This window comes from Lagenorhynchus albirostris, chromosome 10 (genome assembly GCF_949774975.1).
Source record: "Lagenorhynchus albirostris chromosome 10, mLagAlb1.1, whole genome shotgun sequence".
Classification (NCBI taxonomy): Eukaryota; Metazoa; Chordata; class Mammalia; order Artiodactyla; family Delphinidae; genus Lagenorhynchus; species Lagenorhynchus albirostris.
The window spans coordinates 80,913,479-80,933,380 of record NC_083104.1 but is presented as its reverse complement, the minus strand read 5'-3'; the positions used below and the strand labels follow the sequence as shown (position 1 = coordinate 80,933,380).

The 19,902-nt window shown below is 39.2% G+C and overlaps 1 pseudogene; it reads right to left on the bottom strand.

The window, feature by feature from the left end:
- Positions 1-585: 585 nt before the first annotated feature.
- On the bottom strand, positions 586-19,589 carry LOC132527922 (sorting nexin-3-like; annotated as a pseudogene).
- Positions 19,590-19,902: the final 313 nt, after the last annotated feature.

Genomic DNA, 19,902 nt, shown 5'->3' with positions numbered 1-19,902 from the left:
CAATAAAGCAAAGCACAATAAAACCAGATATGCCTGTATTTTAACTTCAGTGAATTTTATTTTTGTGTATCAGAAATGCATTTTTATTTTTATTTGAAAACAACCTAAATTTTTAGACAAATAATTTTAGTATATAAATTTGATTTTGCTTTTATACAGAATATAAAGATTTTCCTCATTGATCTTCCATGTGAAGGGGATTACAAGCCTGAAGGGAGATACCTTCTGCACACAAGTGTGTATCTTACGTGTAGGGTACTGGAAACCAATGTGTAGTAGCTTCCACACATAAATTAGGTCGTGACACCACCTATTAAAAAGGGGATAAGAGAAAAATTCTATTACTCAGATCCGAGAAGCAAACATGACACAAAAATTGCAGGTGAAGACCAAATGAGTAATTTTAGTTAGGACACTGCAGGTTATACTGGAGTAACAGGTTTGTGAAACTACAGTGTGTACCACATTAAAACAGCAAGAAAGGGCTATTTATATGGAAAGGCTGGAATGAGGGATTTTGTTCACTAAAGCAAATTAACTTCTTGTCAACTGCCAAAACAAAACAGAACTGAGCATTATGTTAGTATACTGAAGGCATATTACACCAGTTTTTGTGCAGCATACTAAAGTTAAAACTTCTTCACTGGTGCGTATGAATCATTAATAGTCATGGAAAGTTTTTTTGCCGCTTCTTGCCAAATTTCAGGCATGTCTTATTTTTGATGGAGCATTACTTGTATCTATAATTTCATCCTGTAAAAACATATGAAGACAACGTTCATTCTGTGCCAAAGGATGACCAGCGACCTTGTTCATAAACTGCTCCAGTCCTTGATTCCTTTCTTCAATAAAATTGTCAACAAATACTCCATCATCTCTTCTAAAAGAAAGTTGACGCAAAAATGCTTTCCCAGGGACTGGGGGAACTACAACCTTGATCTCTCTTTCTAATTCACTTCGCAGCTACTCAAAGTCACTGTATCTTCTTCTAACGGCAGATTCCTTCAGCTTGAAAATAGGCAGATTTGTCTTGACCCTGCTTTCGTAGGTGGTGAACCGACCCTGGCCTACCCGCACTGTCTAAGGGTTGCTCACATCGATCTCGAGGAAGCTGCTGGGAGGCCCGCAGGCGTCGTTCAGGTTCTGCGGCTTGGTGATCAGCCGCCGGGTGCCCGCCACGGTCTCCGCCGTTTCACGGCTGTAGCCGCCGCCGCCGTCGCCGCGGGCTCCCTCCACCCCTTCCGCGTTCGGCCGACCCCGCCGCTGGGACGCCGAGCTCGCGCGCAACTTTAGTGAATTTTACAGTGCATTTTTTTAATACAGTAATTTGAAAATAATCGTTTTCAGTAAAGACTTTCTAATTAATGAAGGATGAATAAAAAATGATTCATCTACTGTTGCTATTCTGTTTCTCTCTTTTCTGTTTTCCTGTGATCCATGCTTGCTTCCCTCTGTTTTAAAGGAAGTTAAAAATGAGTAGTTGTGATCTTTTTTTTTTTTTTGCGGTACGCGGGCCTCTCACTGTTGTGGCCTCTCCCGTCGCGGAGCACAGGCTCCGGACGCGCAGGCTCAGCGGCCATGGCTCACGGGCCCAGCCGCTCTGCGGCACGTGGGATCTTCCCGGACCGGGGCACGAACTCGGCAGGCGGACTCTCAACCACTGCGCCACCAGGGAAGCCCCTGTGATCATATTTAATGATCTTTTTTACACTTTCTCGGTGTCATGTTGAGTGGACTGTGTCTAATTAGAAGTTAAAACCTCTCTTCTCTCTCTCTCTCACTGTATTTCTCTTGCTTTTTCCTGCTCTCTTCCTGGAATCCATGAATGTTACTTCATATTTACAAAATAAAACATATCAAGGTCATATAATGGATTTCTGGGGGAGAGGAGATTTTTCTTTAGAAATGTTCTTTTCTTTATATAAATTCTGTTGGATATAAATTGTTGGCTGGTTGGATAAGAGGGTCCTTGAACAATGCATTTTCTATCACCTCACCCTGTCTTGAGGGCTCAGCAGGAGCTGATAGACAAGGGGTAAGAGACATGGAGATGGCAGCCTAGGCCTGTGCTTCTTAATCCTGGGTACACAGTATAATCACTTGAGACTAATTTTTTTTTAAGTTTTATTGGAGTATAGTTGATTTACAGTGTTTTTTAGTTTCTGCTATACAGCGAAGTGAATCAGTTATACATATACATATATCCACTCTCTTTTAGATTCTTTTCCCATATAGGTCATTATAGAGTATTGAGTAGAGTTCCCTGTGCTATACATTAGGTCCTTATTAGTTATTTTATATATAGGAGTGTGCATATGTCAATCCCAATCTCCCAATAAGATTATTTTTAAATTACTGATTCATAGCCCTGTTCTTTTCCTCCCTTCCCCCTCCCCTCTCCCAAGAAATTTCTGTCTGATTAGTCTATGATGGTACTTTTTACAAACACTTAGGGTAATTTTGGACAGGACAATCCTGTGTGCTATTTCACAAATTTTACATGTAAATGAATAATCCAAAGAATGGAAAGTGTTTTAAGTCTTTTGACAACACTGGAAAAAGAAAGGGAATTTCTCCTCTTTTCCCTAAAGGTCTTACATAATCTGTTGATGGGGAGGAAAAATTTGACCAGAAAGATTGTCATCAGTGCTAAATTCCAAGAATGTTCACCCAAAAACTAAAGCATAACTTATCTATGCTACCTGCCTCAATCTTTCTTAGCTTGAAGTGACTTACTGGAGAATTACCCTCTTCAAAAATTCTTACCTTTCTAGCTTTATGAAAGGAGGTTGTGTGTTCTTATTTTCCCAACTTTATAGAAAGATCAGAGGTAATCCTAAGAGAGGCAGTCCCTATTGTTTCCACTGTTGTTCTCCTTTTTTTTAAAATTGAAGTGCAGTTAATTTACAATATTATATTAGTTTCAGGTGTACAATATAGTGATTCAATATTTGTATAGATTATACTCCATTTAAAATTATTACAAAACAATGGCTATCATAGCAATCAGAGAAGAAAAAGAAATAAAAGGAATCCAAATTGGAAAAGAAGAGGCAGAACTGTCACTGTTTGCAAATGACATGATACTATACATAGAGAATCCTAAAGATGCTACCAGAAAACTACTAGAGCTAATCAATGAATTTGGTAAAGTAGCAGGATACAAAATTAATGCACATAAACCTCTTGCATTCCTATACACTAATGATGAAAAATCTAAAAGAGAAATTCCAGAAACACTCCCATTTACCATTTCAACAAAATGAATAAAATACCTAGGAATAAACCTACCTAAGGAGACAAAAGACCTGTATGCAGAAAACTATAAGACACTGATGAAAGAAAATAAGATGATACAAATAGACGGAGAGATATACTACGTTCTTGGATTGGAAGAATCAATATTGTGAAAATGACTATACTAGCCAAAGCAATGTACAGATTCAGTGCAATCCCTATCAAACTGCCAATGGCATTTTTCACAGAACTAGAACAAAAAATTTCACAATTTGTATGGAAACATGAAAGACCCTGAATAGCAAAAGCAATCTTGAGAAAGAAAAAAGGAGCCGGAAGAATCAGACTCCCTGACTTCAGACTATACTACAAAGCTACAGTAATCAAGACAGTTTGGTACTGGCACAAAAACAGAAATATAGATCAATGGAACAGGATAGAAAGCCCAGAGGTAAACTCATGCACCTATGGTCAACTTATCTTTGATAAAGGAGGCAAGAATATACCACGGAGAAAAGACAGCCTCTTCAATAAGTGGTGCTGGGAAAACTGGACAGCTACATGTAAAAGAATGAAATTAGAACACTCCCTAACACCATACACAAAAATAAACTCAAAATGAATTAAAGACCTAAATGTAAGGCCAGACACTATAAAATTCTTAGAGGAAAACATAGGCAGAAAACTCCATGACATAAATCACAGCAAGATTCTTTTTGACCCACCTCCTAGAGAAATGGAAATAAAAACAAAAATAAACAAATGAGACCTAATGAAACTTCAAAGCTTTTGCACAGCAAAGGAAACCATAAACAAGATGAAAAGACAACCCTCAGAGTGGGAGAAAATATTTGCAAATGAAGCAACTGACAAAGGAGTAATCTCCAAAATATACAAGCAGCTCATGCAGCTCAATATCAAAAACACAAACAACCGAATCCAAAAATGGGTGGAAGACCTAAATAGACATTTCTCCAAAGAAGACATACAGATGGCCAAGAAGCATATGAAAAGCTGCTCAACATCACTAATCATTAGAGAAATGCAAATCAAAACTACAGTGAGGTATCACCTCACACTGGTCAGAATGGCCATCATCAAAACATCTACAAACAATAAATACTGGAGAGGGTGTGGAGAAAAGGGCACCCTCTTGCAGTGTTGGTGGGAATGTAAATTGATACAGCCACTATGGAGAACAGTATGGAGGTTCCTCAAAAAACTAAAAATAGAACTACCATATGACCCAGCAATCCCATTACAGGGCATATACCTTGAGAAAACCATAATTCAAAAAGAGTCATGTACCATAATGTTCATTGCAGCTCTATTTACAATAGCCAGGACATGGAAGCAAGCTAAGTGTCCATTGACAGATGAATGGATAAAGAAGGTGTGGCACATATATACAATGGAATATTACTCAGCCATAAAAAGAAAAGGAATTGAGTTATTTGTAGTGAAGTGGATGGACCTAGAGACTGTCATACAGAGTGAAGTAATTCAGAAAGAGAAAAACAAAAACCGTATGCTAACACATATGGTTATATGGAATCTAAAAAAACAAATATGGTTATGAAGAACCTAGGGGCAGGACAGGAATAAAGACGCAGATGTAGAGAATAGACTTGAGGACCCGGGAAGTGGGAAGGGTAAGTTGGGATGAAGTGAGAGAGTGGCATGGACGTATATACACTACCAAATGTAAAATAGATAGCTAGTGGGAAGCAGCCGCATAACACAGGTAGATCAACTCAGTGCTTTGTGTCCACCTGGAGGGGTGGGATAGGGAGGGTGGGAGGGAGACACAAGAGGGAGGAGATATGGGGATGTGTGTGTATGTATAGCTGCTTCACTTTGTTATACAGCAGAAACTAACACACCATTGTAAAGCAATTATACTCCAATAAAGATGTTAAAAAAAAGTTAGATCAAAACAATGGCTATATTCCCTGTGCTGTGTAATATGTCCTTGTTTCTTATCTAGTTTTTACACTGTATTTTGTGCCTCTTAATTCCAAACCCCTATCTTGTCTGTCCCCTTCCCTCTCCCCATTGGTAACCACTAGTTTGTTTTCTATACCTGTGAGTCTGTTTCTGTTTTGTTATACACAGTCATTTGCTTTATTTTTAGATTCCACATATAAGTGATAACAGAGTATTTTTCTTTATCTGTCTGACTTATTTCACTAAGCATAATTCTCTCTAGGTCCATCCATGTTGTTGCAAACGTCAGAATTTCATTATTTTTTATGGTTGAGTAATACTTCATTACACACACACACACACACACACACACACACACACACACACACATATATATACCAAATATTCTTTTTCATTCATCTGTTGATGGACATTTAAGTTGCTTTTATATCTTGGCTATTGTAAATAATGCTGCTATGAACATTTGGGTGCATATTTCTTTTCAAATCAGTGTCTTTGTTTTCTTCAGATATATACCCAGGAGTGGAATTTCTGGGTCATATGGTAGTTCTATTTTTAGTTGTTTTTGGTTTGTTTGTTTGTTTTTGGTTTTGTTTTTTTGGTCACACCCCTCGGCTTGCAGGATCTTAGTTTCCCGAACTCCAGGCCCATGTCAGTGAAAGCGCCGTGTCCTAACCAGTGGACCACCAGGGAATTCCCCTATTTTTAGTTTTTTGAAGAACCTCCATACGGTTTTTCATAGTGGCTGCACCAATTTACATTCCCACCAACAGTGCACAAGGGTTCCCTTTTTTTCACATCCTTGCCAATATTTGACTTTTTGATGATATCCATTCTAGTAGGTGTGAGGTGATATCTCTCAGTTGTTTTGATTTGCATTTCTCTAATGATAAGCAATGTTGGACATCTTTTCAGGTGTCTGTTAGCCATCTGCATGTTCTTGAATTGGGCTATTTCATAGCATCTCTTGTCCACATTGGGTGGAATGAGAAGACAGGTAGAGGGAATGAGGTTAGGGAAAGAACTGCACAATTCTTCCATTCCACAGTCATCAAGAAGTATATAATTAATCTTAAACCATGCTCAGTAAAGATACAAAAATCTTCTTGTTTTTGGCCAGCGAAACAGCCTTGTATCAAGCTTTATTTTTATTGCTGAGAAATACATATGCTGAGTGATATGCACAATCAAGTGTGTGTCAGAGTCCATTTGGCTTCTCAACTGGTTTGAAATATTAACCCTATTTCTAGATCAACAGATCTCAACTCTAGCTACCCATCAGAGTCAGCTTAGAGCTTTGTAAAAAGTACCATCACCCAGGTCCCACCTCAGACTAATCAAATAGAAATTTCTTGGGGTGGAAGGAAGGAAGAGAAGTTAGGGCTATGTATCAGTAATTTAAAATACATTCTCAAGCGATTATGCTGTGCAACCCAGAATTAAGAAACACTGTCCAAAGCTGACATCTAGGGGGTCCTAGGCTGTCCATGCCTTCTACCCCTTATCTGTCAGCTCCTGTTGAGCCATCAAATCAAGGTGAGGTGGGAGGGAGTGTATTGTTCAAGGGGTTCTTATCAAACTAGCCACTTCCTATCTAAATAAATATTTTGAACTCTGTTCTTCTCGTTAAGAGTTTCAACCACAATTAATTGAGTGGCCTTTGATCCATATCACTATCTTCATTATTATAAAGATACTGTGGTGCCTTACCCAAAAATGTGTTATATGCCACTAAAAAACAGTATAATAGTAGTTTAGTTAATGTATAATTGGTCTCTGAGTAAAGGTAGGGCAGAGTCCTTTCAATCTTGGATGTAGGATTTCAACTTCCTTATTTTCTAAATACTCTGACTTCAAAGAATATATAAGGCCAGAGTGAGCTTTGAGATGAGATTACAAAAATAAGAGCTAGCTTGTGAAGAAACTGAAGGTCATTCCTCTGTAATTGCACCAAATAAAATGTACTGCTATCTTATATATAGAGAGAAGCCATTCCAGATTTCCTTGCATCTGTTATATTAACTAGTCTATTTCAGTTTTTTTTCTGTGTCGTTTTAAATAAAGTTGGATGGCAAGCTACACCTGTCATTCTAGTAGGTTAGTTTATGAATCAATTCTAGAGAATCTTCTGGTCAGAAATACCCCTCTTACCTGATTTTCTTTCTTTCTTTTTTTTCTCATTGATTTATAGTACCTATTCATATATACCAGATATTAAACTGTTATATAGTTGTAATATTTTCTCCCAGCCTCACATTGGTTTTCAAATGTATTTTTCAATATTGTTTATGGTTTCTTTTGTCATAAAGAAGTTAAAAGTTTTGTTTACCTTTTTTTTCTTCATGGGTTTATGGTTTTGTGCTTTTTTTCCTCTTCTTTTGAAAGTCCTTTCAAATTTATAGTTTTTTATTTGTTTTTTTACATTTAGCCGTATATAGCATTTTATTTTTATCCATAAGTTTAAATAGTTAGCTTTATTTTTTCCCCCAACTATAGGCAATTGCCGCAGTGTTGTTCATTGACTAGCACACTCTTTACCTGATCTTTTGAAATGTCACATTTACCGTATTCTAAATTCCTATATGTATTAGATTGAAAGACACAGATATTTTTAAAGGTTTTTTTTTTATTGGAGTATAATTGCTTTACAATGGTATGTTAGTTTCAGCTTCACAACAAAATGAATCAGTTATATATATACATATATTCCCATATCTCTTCCTGCTTGTGTCTCCCTCCCTCCCACCCTCCCTATCCCACCCCTCCAGGCGGTCACAAAGCACCGAGCTGATCTCCCTGTGCTATGCGGCTGCTTCCCACTAGCTATCTACCTTACGTTTGGTAGTGTATATATGTCCATGCCTCTTTATCGCTTTGTCACCGTTTACCCTTCCCCCTCCCCATAGCCTCAAGTCCATTCTCTAGTAAGTCTGTGTCTTTATTCCTGTTTCACCCCTAGGTTTTCCATGACATTTTTTTTTCTTAAATTCCATATATATGTGTTAGCATACGGTATTTGTCTCTCTCTTTCTGACTTACTTCACTCTGTATGACAGACTCTAGGTCTATCCACCTCATTACAAATAGCTCAATTTCGTCTCTTTTTATGGCTGAGTAATATTCCATTGTATATATGTGCCACATCTTCTTTATCCATTCATCTGATGATGGACACTTAGGTTGTTTCCATCTCTGGGCTATTGTAAATAGAGCTGCAATGAACATTTTGGTACATGACTCTTTTTGAATTATGGTTTTCTCAGGGTATATGCCCAGTAGTGGGATTGCTGGGTCATATGGTAGTTCTATTTGTAGCTTTTTAAGGAACCTCCATACTGTTCTCCACAGTGGCTGTATCAATTTACATTCCCACCAACAGTGTAAGAGGGTTCCCTTTTCTCCACACCCTCTCCAGCATTTATTGTTTCTAGATTTTTTGATGATGGCCATTCTGACTGGTGTGAGATGATATCTCATTGTAGTTTTGATTTGCATTTCTCTAATGATTAGTGATGTTGAGCATTCTTTCATGTGTTTGTTGGCACTCTGTATATCTTCTTTGGAGAAATGTCTATTTAGGTCTTCTGCCCATTTTTGGATTGGGTTGTTTGTTTTTTTGTTATTAAGCTGCATGAGCTGCTTATAAATTTTGGAGATTAATCCTTTGTCAGTTGCTTCATTTGCAAATATTTTCTCCCATTCTGAGGGTTGTCTTTTGGTCTTCTTTATGGTTTCCTTTGCTGCGCAAAAGCTTTTAAGTTTCATTAGGTCCCATTTGTTTACTTTTGTTTTTATTTCCATTTCTCTAGGAGGTGGGTCAAAAAGGACCTTGCTGTGATTTATGTCATAGAGTGTTCTGCTTATGTTTTCCTCTAAGAGTTTGATAGTTTCTGGCCTTAAATTTAGGTCTTTAATCCATTTTGAGCTTATTTTTGTGTATGGTGTTAGGGAGTGATCTAATCTCATACTTTTACATGTAGCTGTCCAGTTTTCCCAGAACTACTTATTGAATAGGCTGTCCTTTCTCCACTGTACATTTCTGCCTCCTTTGTCAAAGATAAGGTGACCATATGTGCGTGGGTTTATCTCTGGGCTTTCTATCCTGTTCCATTGATCTATATTTTTGTTTTTGTGCCAGTACCATACTGTCTTGATTACTGTAGCTTTGTAGTATAGTCTGAAGTCAGGAAGCCTGATTCCTCCAGCTCCATTTTTCGTTCTCAAGATTGCTTTGGCTATTCGGGGTCTTTTGTGTTTCCATACAAATTGTGAAATTTTTTGTTCTAGTTCTGTGAAAAATGCCAGTGGTAGTTTCATAGGGATTGCATTGAATCTGTAGATTGCTTTGGGTAGTAGAGTCATTTTCACAATGTTGATTCTTCCAATCCAAGAACATGGTATATCTCTCCATCTATTTGTATCATCTTTAATTTCTTTCATCAGTGTCTTATAATTTTCTGCATACAGGTCTTTTGTCTCCTTAGGTAGGTTTATTCCTAGGTATTTTATTCTTTTTGTTGCAATGGTAAATGGGAGTGTTTTCTTGATTTCACTTTCAGATTTTTCATCCTTAGTGTATAGGAATGCCAGAGATTTCTGTGCATTAATTTTGTATCCTGCTACTTTACCAAATTCATTGATTAGCTCTAGTAGTTTTCTGGTAGCATCTTTAGGATTCTCTATGTATAGTATCATGTCATCTGCAAACAGTGACCGCTTTACTTCTTCCTTTCCGATTTGGATTCCTTTTATTTCCTTTTCTTCTCTGATTGCTGTGGCTAAAACTTCCAAGACTATGTTGAAAAAGAGTGGTGAGAGTGGGCAACTTTTTCTTGTTCCTGATCTTAGTGGAAATGCTTTCAATTTTTCACCATTGAGGATGATGTTGGCTGTGGGCTTGTCATATATGGCCTTTATTATGTTGAGGAAAGTTCCCTCTATGCCTACTTTCTTCAGGGTTTTTATCATAAATGGGTGTTGAATTTTGTCAAAAGCTTTCTCTGCATCTATTGAGATGATCATATGGTTTTTCTCCTTCAATTTGTTAATATGGTTTATCACATTGATAGATTTGCATATATTGAAAAATCCTTGCATTCCTGGAATAAACCCCACTTGATCATGGTGTATGATCCTTTTAATGTGCTGTTGGATTCTGTTTGCTAGTATTTTGTTGAGGGTTTTTGCATCTATGTTCATCAGTGATATTGGCCTGTAGTTTTCTTTCTTTGTGACATCCTTGTCTGGTTTTGGTATCAGGGTGATGGTGGCCTTGTAGAATGAGTTGGGGAGTGTTCCTCCCTCTGCTATATTTTGGAAGAGTTTGAGAAGGATAGGTGATAGCTCTTCTCTAAATGTTTGATAGAATTCGCCTGTGAAGCCATCTGGTCCTGGGCTTTTGTTTGTTGGAAGATTTTTAATCACAGTTTCAATTTCAGTGCTTGTGATTGGTCTGTTCATATTTTCTATTTCTTCCTGATTCAGTCTTGGCAGGTTGTGCATTTCTAAGAATTTGTCCATTTCTTCCAGATTGTCCATTTTATTGGCATATAGTTGCTTGTAGTAATCTCTCATGATCTTTTTTATTTCTGCAGTGTCAGTTGTTACTTCTCCTTTTTCATTTCTAATTCTATTGATTTGAGTCTTCTCCCTTTTTTTCTTGATGAGTCTGGCTAATGGTTTATCTATTTTGTTTATCTTCTCGAAGAACCAGCTTTTAGTTTTATTGATCTTTGTTATCGTTTCCTTCATTCCTTTTTCATTTATTTCTGATCTGATTTTTATGATTTCTTTCCTTCTGCTAACTTTGGGGTTTTTTTTGTTTTTCTTTCTCTAATTGCTTGAGGTGCAAGGTTAGGTTGTTTATTTGAGATGTTTCCTGCTTCTTAAGGTGGGCTTTTATTGCTATAAACTTCCCTCTTAGAGCTGCTTTTGCTGCATCCCATAGGTTTTGGGTCATTGTGTCTCCATTGTCATTTGTTTCTAGGTATTTTTAAATTTCCTCTTTGATTTCTTCAGTGATCACTTCGTCATTAAGTAGTGTATTGTTTAGCCTTCATGTGTTTGTATTTTTTACAGATCTTTTCCTGTAATTGATATCTAGTCTCATGGCGTTTTTGTCGGAAAAGATACTTGATAAAATTTCAATTTTCTTAAATTTACCAAGGCTTGATTTGTGACCCAAGATATGAGCTATCCTGGAGAATGTTCCAAGAGCACTTGAGAAAAATGTGTATTCTGTTGTTTTTGGATGGAGTGTCCTATAAATATCAATTAAGTCCATCTTGTTTAATGTATCATTTAAAGCTTGTGTTTCCTTATTTATTTTCATTTTGGATGATCTGTCCATTGGTGAAAGTGGGGTGTTAAAGTCCCCTACTATGAATGTGTTACTGTCGATTTCCCTTTATGTCTGTTAGTATTTGCCTTATGTATTGAGGTGCTCCTATGTTGGGTGCATAAATATTTACAATTGTTATACCTTCTTCTTGGATCAATCCCTTGATCATTATGTAGTGTCCTTTCTCTCTTCTAATAGTCTTTATTTAAAGTCTATTTTGTCTGATATGAGAATTGCTACTCCAGCTTTCTTTTGGTTTCCATTTGCATGGAATATCTTTTTCCATCCCCTTACTTTCAGTCTGTATGTGTCTCTAGGTCTAAAGTGGGTCTCTTGTAGACAGCATATATATGGGTCTTGTTTTTGTATCCATTCAGCCAATCTGTGTCTTTTGGTGGGAGCATTTAGTCCATTTACATTTAAGGTAATTATCGATATGTATGTTCCTATTTCCATTTTCTTAATTGTTTTGGGTTCGTTATTGTAGGTCTTTTCCTTCTCTTGTGTTTCTTGTCTAGAGAAGTTCCTTTAGCATTTGTTGTAAAGCTGGTTTGGTGGTGCTGAACTCTCTCAGCTTTTGCTTGTCTGTAAAGGTTTTAATTTCTCCATCAAATCTGAATGAGATCCTTGCTGGGTAGAGTAATCTTGGTTGCAGGTTTTTCTCCTTCATCACTTTCAGTATGTCCTGCCACACCCTTCTGGCTTGCAGAGTTTCTGCTGAGAGGTCAGCAGTTATCCTTATGGGGATTCCCTTGCGTGTTATTTGTTGTTTTTCCCTTGCTGCTTTTAATATGTTTTCTTTGTATTTAATTTTTGACAGTTTGATTAATATGTGTCTTGGCGTATTTCTCCTTGGATTTATCCTGTATGGGACTCTCTGTGCTTCCTGGACTTGATTAACTATTTCCTTTCCCATATTAGGGAAGTTTTCAACTATAATCTCTTCAAATATTTTCTCAGCCCCTTTCTTTTTCTCTTCTTCTTCTGGAACCCCTATAATTCGAATGTTGGTGCGTTTAATGTTGTCCCAGAGGTCTCTGAGACTGTCCTCAGTTCTTTTCATTCTTTTTTCTTTATTCTGCTCTGCATTAGTTATTTCCACTATTTTATCTTCCAGGTCACTTCTCCGTTCTTCTGCCTCAGTTATTCTGCTATAGATCCCATCTAGAGTATTTTAAATTTCATTTATTGTGTTATTCATCATTGCTTGTTTCATCTTTATTTCTTCTAGGTCCTTGTTAAATGTTTCTTGCATTTTGTCCATTCTATTTCCAAGATTTTGGATCATCTTTACTATCATTATTCTGAATTCTTTTTCAGGTAGACTGCCTATTTCCTCTTCATTTGTTAGGTCTGGTGCATTTTTATCTTGCTCCTTCATCTGCTGTGTGTTTTTCTGTCTTCTCATTTTGCTTATCTTACTGTGTTTGGGGTCTCCTTTTTGCAGGCTGCAGGTTCGTAGTTCCTGTTGTTTTTGATGTCTGTCTCCAGTGGCTAAGGTTGGTTCAGTGGGTTGTGTAAGCTTCCTGGTGGAGGGGACTAGTGCCTGTGTTGTGGTGGATGAGGCTGGATCTTGTTTCTCTAGTGGGCAGGTCCACATCTGGTGGTGTGTTTTGGGGTGTCTGTGGACTTATTATTATTTTAGGCAGCCTGTCTGCTAATGGGTGGGTTTGTGTTCCTGTTTTGCTAGTTGTTTGGCATAGGTTGTCCAGCACTGTAGCTTGCTGGTCGTTGAATGGTGCTGGGTGCTGGTGTTAAGATGGAGGTCTCTGGGAGATTTTCGCCATTTGATATTATGTGGAGCTGGGAGGTCTCTTGTTGACCAGTGTCCTGAAATTGGCTCTCCCACCTCAGAGGCAGAGCCCTGACTCCTGGCTGGAGCACCAGGAGCCTTTCATCCACACGGCTCAGAATAAAAGGGAGAAAAAGTAGAGAGAATTAGTAGAAGTAGGAAGAAAGAAAGAAAGAAAGAAAGGAGGGAAGGAAGGAAGGAAAGAAGGAAGGAAGGAAGAAAGAAAGAAAGAAGAAAAGAAGGAAAGAAGGCAAGAAGGAAAGAAAGGAGGGAGGGAGGGAGGAAGGAAGGAAGGAAGGAGGGAAGGAAGGAAAAAAGACAGAAAGAAAGAAGATACAGTAAAATAAAATAAAGTATAATAAAGTTATTGAATTAAAAAATAATTATTTAGAAAAAAAAAGGGGACGGATAGAACCTTAGGACAAATGGTGGAAGCAAAGCTATACAGACAAAATCTTACACAGAAGCATACACATTCACAAAAAGAGGTAAGGGGGAAAAATCATAAATCTTGCTCTCAAAGTCCACCTCCTCAATTTGCGATGATTCGTTGTCTAAAGGAGGGAAGGAAGGAAGGAATGAAAGAAGGAAGGAAGGAAAGAAAGAAAGAAAGAAAGAAAGAAAGAAAGAAAGAAAGAAAGAAGGTAAAGTTTAATAAAGTTATTAGAATTAATTATTAAGAAAAAAATTTTAAAAAAAACAACAATGGACGGATAGAACCCTAGGACAAATGGTGGAAGCAAAGCTATACAGACAAGATCTCACACAGAAGCATACACACACACATTCACAAGAAGAGGAAAAGGGAAAAAAATCATAGATTTTGCTCTAAAAGTCCACCTCCTCAATTGGGGATGATTCGTTGTCTATTCATGTATTCCACAGATGCAGGGTATATCAAGTTGATTGTGGAGCTTTAATCCGCTGCTTCTGCGGCAGCTGGGAGAGATTTCCCTTTCTCTTCTTTGTTCTCACAGCTCCCGGGGCTCAGCTTTGGATTTGGCCCCGCCTCTGCGTGTAGGTCGCCGGCTCAGGCCGGGGGGCGGGGGGGAGGGAGGGGCACGGCGTGCGGGGCGGGCCTGCGGCGGCAGAGGCCGGCGTGACGTTGCACGAGCCTGAGGTGCGCCGTGCGTTCCCCCGGGGAAGTTGTCCTTGGATCCCGGGAACCTGGCAGTGGCGGGCTGCACAGGCTCCCCGGAAGAGGGGTGTGGAGAGTGACCTGTGCTCGCACACAGGCCCCTTGGTGGCGGCAGCAGCAGCCTTAGCGTCTCCCGCCCGTCTCTGTGGTCCGCGCTTTTAGCCGCGGCTCGCGTCCGTCTCTGGGGTTCGCGCTTTTAACCGCGGCTCGCGCCCGTCTCTGGAGTTCCTTTAAGCAGCGCTCTTGAACCCCTCTCCTCGCGCACCAGGAAACAAAGAGAGAAGAAAAAGTCTCTTGCCTCTTTGGCAGGTCCAGACTTTTCCCCGGACTCCCTCCTGGCTAGCCGTGGTGCACTAACCCCTTCAGGTTATGTTCAAGCCGCCAACCCCAGTCCTCTCCCTGCGCTCCGACCGAAGCCCGAGCCTCAGCACGCAGCCCCGCCCGCCCCGGCGGGTGAGCAGACGAGCCTCTCGGGCTGGTGAGTGCTGTTCGGCACCGATCCTCTGTGTGGGAATCTCCTCGCTTTGCCCTCCGCACCCCTGTTGCGGTGCTCTCCTCCTTGGCTCCGAAGCTCCCCCCTCCGCCTCCCGCAGTCTCCGCCTGCGAAGGGGCTTCCTAGTGTGTGGAAACTTTTCCTCCTTCACAGCTGCCTCCCACTGGTGCAGGTGCCGTCCCTATTCTTTTGTCTCTGTTTTTTCTTTTTTTCTTTTGCCCTACCCAGGTACGTGGGGAGTTTCTTGCCTTTTGGGAGGTCTGAGGTCTTCTGCCAGCATTCAGTAGGTGTTCTGTAGGAGTTGTTCCACGTGTAGATGTATTTCTGGTGTATCTGTGGGGAGGAAGGGGATCTCCGCGTCTTACTCTTCCGCCATCTTCCCAGCAGCCCCCCTCCCTTTTATTTTAAAGAAAAAAAGAAAAGAAAAGACAAAATGTGCGCAAAATATGCCTCTTGAAATTGTCTTCTTGAAATGTTGACGTCTTTGGAATTTTCTGGTCGATTTACGACCCCAGGATTTTTTTTGATGGCAGGTGTCATGTACAGGCCTGCAATTATTTTGAATATTAAGTGAGCATTAGCGCTGTTGTGTGAAACGGCCAGAAGGCGGCAGCACTTCTCCTTACCAAATCTGGTTACTAAGGCAACAGAGCCATAAGGGAAGTTGTGCTGTAGGTTGTAAATTAGAACGGAAAATGCCAGGGAAAACTCCTTAAGATTATGTCTCATTACTTCTTGTACGTTTTTAAATTTAATTTTTTATCACAACCAATTTGATTACAATGTGTTTTTTTCTTTTGTTCTAGGTGTGCAAGATGTGGTTCTTTTACACATATACATATATCTATTCTTCTTCGGATCCTTTTTCCATGTGGATTATGGCACAATGTTGAGCAGTCTCCTCTTGGTATGCCGTAGGTCTTTGGTGATTTTATACTTCACGTGTGTTTGTATATCTCTGTTCACCCCAATATCCTAATGTATCCAATCCTCACACCTTTCCATTTGGTCAAGCATAAGTTTGCTTAATGAATCTGTGATTGGATTTCTCTGTGGAAATATCTTCGTTGGTATCAACTTTTAGGTAACACCTATAAGTCATATCATAGGATATGTGTCTTTCATTTTCTCACTTAGTACAACTTGCGTGATTGCTTCTAGACTCATCTATGGTGCTGCAAATGGCATTGTTTCATTTTTTCCCCAGCTAATATTCCATCTCTACTTGTAGCAGTTCTTCTTTTTCCACCCATCTGTTGCTGGACTTTTTGGTTACTTCCATATCTTGGCTATTGTAATCCTGTGTAGTGCAGATTTGTCTGTGTGTGTCTTTCCAATTCTGTCTTCTTGGTTATAGGTCCAGGGATGGGCCTGCTGGATCCTATGGTAGGTCAATGTTTACGTTTTAAAGGCATCTCCATTCTGTTCTCATTAGTGGCCCTTTGCAGGGTGCGTCCCACTTAAAGTTGAGGGTATGCATTTCTCCACAACCACTTCAGCATTTGTAGTTTATAGTTTTCTTGCTGATGGTTATTCTGAGTGGTGTGAGCTGATACCTCTTTGTGGTTGGATTTGCATGTGTCTCATAATCCTTTGAAATTGAGCTTTCAGGCATGTCCTTTTATTGTTCAAACTGTTATTACAGCTTACTTCTTCAAATTGTTTTCTTGAAACATGTGCCCCATTTTGAAATTTTTTGGCCTTTACCTGCGTCAAGACATTTTGAGGGCATGTTTCATTTACAGGCCTGCAGTACTTGTGCATATGAAGTGACCATTAGCACAGATTTTCAAGCTGCTTCTGCAGGTATCGGCCAGAGGTCGGCAGCATTTCTACGTTCCCCACTCTGGTACCTAGGGAAACAGAACTTCCTGCCTGTGGTGTTCCTCAGATATAATTTAGAGTGCAATGTGCCCTGATTTACCCCCAAAAGCTTACGTCTCTTACTTATGTTTGTTTTTAAATTTGATTTATATTTTTCAGTGGAGTAATATTCCATTGTGTACATGGACCACTTCTAATTTGTGTATTCTTCTGTTGATGGACATTTTCGTTGCTTCCAAATGTTGGCTATGGTAATTATTGCTGGAGTGCAGTATTACCAGCCTGTGACTTTTGATTCTCATTTTCTCAAGTGATAGGCCCAGCAGTGGGTATGCTTCATTAACTGGTAGCTCAGTGTTTACCGTTTCAAAACACCTCCATTGTGTTTTCATTAGTGGTTCTTACCACGTCCCCCTTAGAACCGAGGATACCCATTTCTCCACAACGCCTTCAGCATTTATTTTTTGCAGAATGTTTTCTCGTGGCAATTCTGACTGGTGTGAGCTGATAGGTTTTTGTAATTTGTATTTGCATGTCTTTAATAATTCCTAATGCTCAGCATCTTTCCACATCTTCCTCTTTGCTTTAAGAAAAAAAAAAGAAAAAGTGTGTGTACAATATACCTCCTAAAATTGTCTTGGAGGGGTGCCCTCTTTTGAATTTTGTGGTCGATTTTTGACCACAGGATTTTTTTTGAGAGCAGGTCAGGTGTCATTTACATACCTGCAATGATTGTGAATATTTAGTGACCTTTAGTACTGGGTTTAAAGCTTGTGTTGTGAGAAAAGGCCACAAGGGGGCAGCATTTCTCCATTCTCAAATCTGGGTACTAGGGCAGCAGAGTCTTTCTGGAAGTCGTGTTCCTAGGTTGTAAATTACAATGGAATGTGCCAGGAAAAGCCCCTGAAGTTTATGTCTCATTAATTATTGTTCGTTGTTCTAATTGTTTTAATCGGGGTAATGATTAGAATACAGTTTGTCTTGGGTGTACAGAATCTGGTTCATTTGTACATCATATATATCTATTCATGTACAGATCCTTTTCCCATGTAAAAGATGACAGAATGTTTCATAGACCTCCCTTGCCATGTGCTTGGTCTTTTTAGATATATGTACTTAATCTGTATTTGTGTAGGTATGGTAAATCGAATCTTAATTTACCCATTCCCACCACCTTTGGTTTTAGATATGCATAGTTTGTTTTTTAAGTCTTTGTGTGTCTTTCTCTGTGGAAATATGTCCATTTTTGTCAGGTCGTACGTAACACCTATAAGTGATACCATCGGATATCTGTCTTTTGCTTTCCAGCTTACCTCACGTTCTGTGATTATCTCTAGGCTCATCTATGGTGCCTCAAAGAGCAGTGTTTCATTGTTTTCCATGGCTAATATTCCATTGTATACGTGGACCACTTTTTCTTCATCTGTTCATCTGTTGATGGACATTTAGGTTGCTTCCATATCTTGGCTATTGTGAATAAGGCTTCAGTGCAGCTTTTGCAGCCTGTGTCTTCGGGATTCTGGTGTTGTCACGCGAGAGGCCCAGCGGTGGGTCTGCTGCATCGAATGGTAGCTCAATTTTTACTTTTCAAAGCAGCTCCTTTCTCTTCTCATTATTGGCTGTTACCACTTTACATCTCACCAGCAGCTAGAGGGTACACAGTTCTCTAAAACCCCTTCAGTGTTTATTGTTTGTAGACTTTTTGCTGATCGTCAGTCGACAGGTGTGAGTTGAAAGCTTTTTGTAGATTAGATTTGCATGAGTCTAATAATTCCTGAGGTTGAGCTTTTATCCATTTTCCTTTTTTTAGAAAAGAGAGTGAGTCAAACTTACCTCTTCATACTATCTTCTTGAAACATTTGCCTGTTTTGAATTTTTTTATCCATTCCCTACCTCAGCACAAATATTTAGGGCAGGTGTCCTTTACAGCCCTGAGTCCTTGTGAATGTTAAGTGACCACTAGCTGTGGGCTTAAAGCCGCTCTTGCGGGAAACGGCCACAAGCCGGCAGCATTTCTCCATTTCCAACTCGGTTTTTGGGCAGTAGAGCCTTCCTGGAAATCGTGTTAGTAGGCTGCAAACTTGAGTTGAATGTGCCAGGACAAACCCCAAGAGCTTATATCTCCTTACTTCTTGTTTGTTTTTTAAATTTAACTTTTATTAATTATCAGAGCAAATTTGATAAAAAGAGTTTGTTTCTCCTAGGTGTACAGAATCTGGTTCATTATATCAATGTATCTGTCTATTCAGCTTTGGATCCTTTCCCGTGTAGGTTATTACAGAGTGTTGAGTAGACCTTTCTTGGTATTCCATAGGTATTTTGTGATTATATATTTCATATGTATTAGTACATGTCTGTTAACCCCCATATCCTAATTCATCCATTCCTTACAACTTTCCATTTGGTTAAACGTAATTTTTTCTTAATCCATGCTTTTCCTTCTCTTGGAAATTAGTTCGTGGGTATCAATTTTTAGGTAACACCTATAAGTGACCTCATAGCATATCTGTCTTTCAGTTTCTTTCGTACTTCAAGTTGGGTGATGATCTTTCGGTCCTTCTATGGTGGTGCAAATGGCACAGTTTCATTCTTTTCCATGGCTAATATTCCATTGTGTACATGGACCACTTCTTCCTTGTACATTTTTCTGTTGATGGTCATTTTGATTTCTTCCAAGTCTTCGCTATGGTAAATGTTCCTGCAGTGCAGGATTGCCAGCCTGTATCTTTCTCATTGTGGTCTGCTCAGGTGATAGGCGCATCTATGGACTTACGAGATCACACGGTAGCTCAATTTTTACCCTTAAACGCACCTCCATTATGTTCTCAGTAATGGCTGTTAGGGGTTTACATCCCCCCAGCAGCTAGTGGGTACACAGTTCTCTGAAACCCCTTCAGCATTTATTCTTTGTAGACTTTTTGCTGAAAATCATTCTGACGGCTGTGAGGTGAAGATTTCTGTAGACTGGATTTGCATGGCTTTATTAATTGCTGATGTTGAGCATGTTACCTTTCCCTTTTATTTTAAAGAAAAATAAAAAAAGACAAAGTGTGCGACAAATATGCCTCTTGTAATTGTCCTCTTGAAATGTTGACGGCTTTGGAATTTTCTGGTCGATTTACGACCCTAGG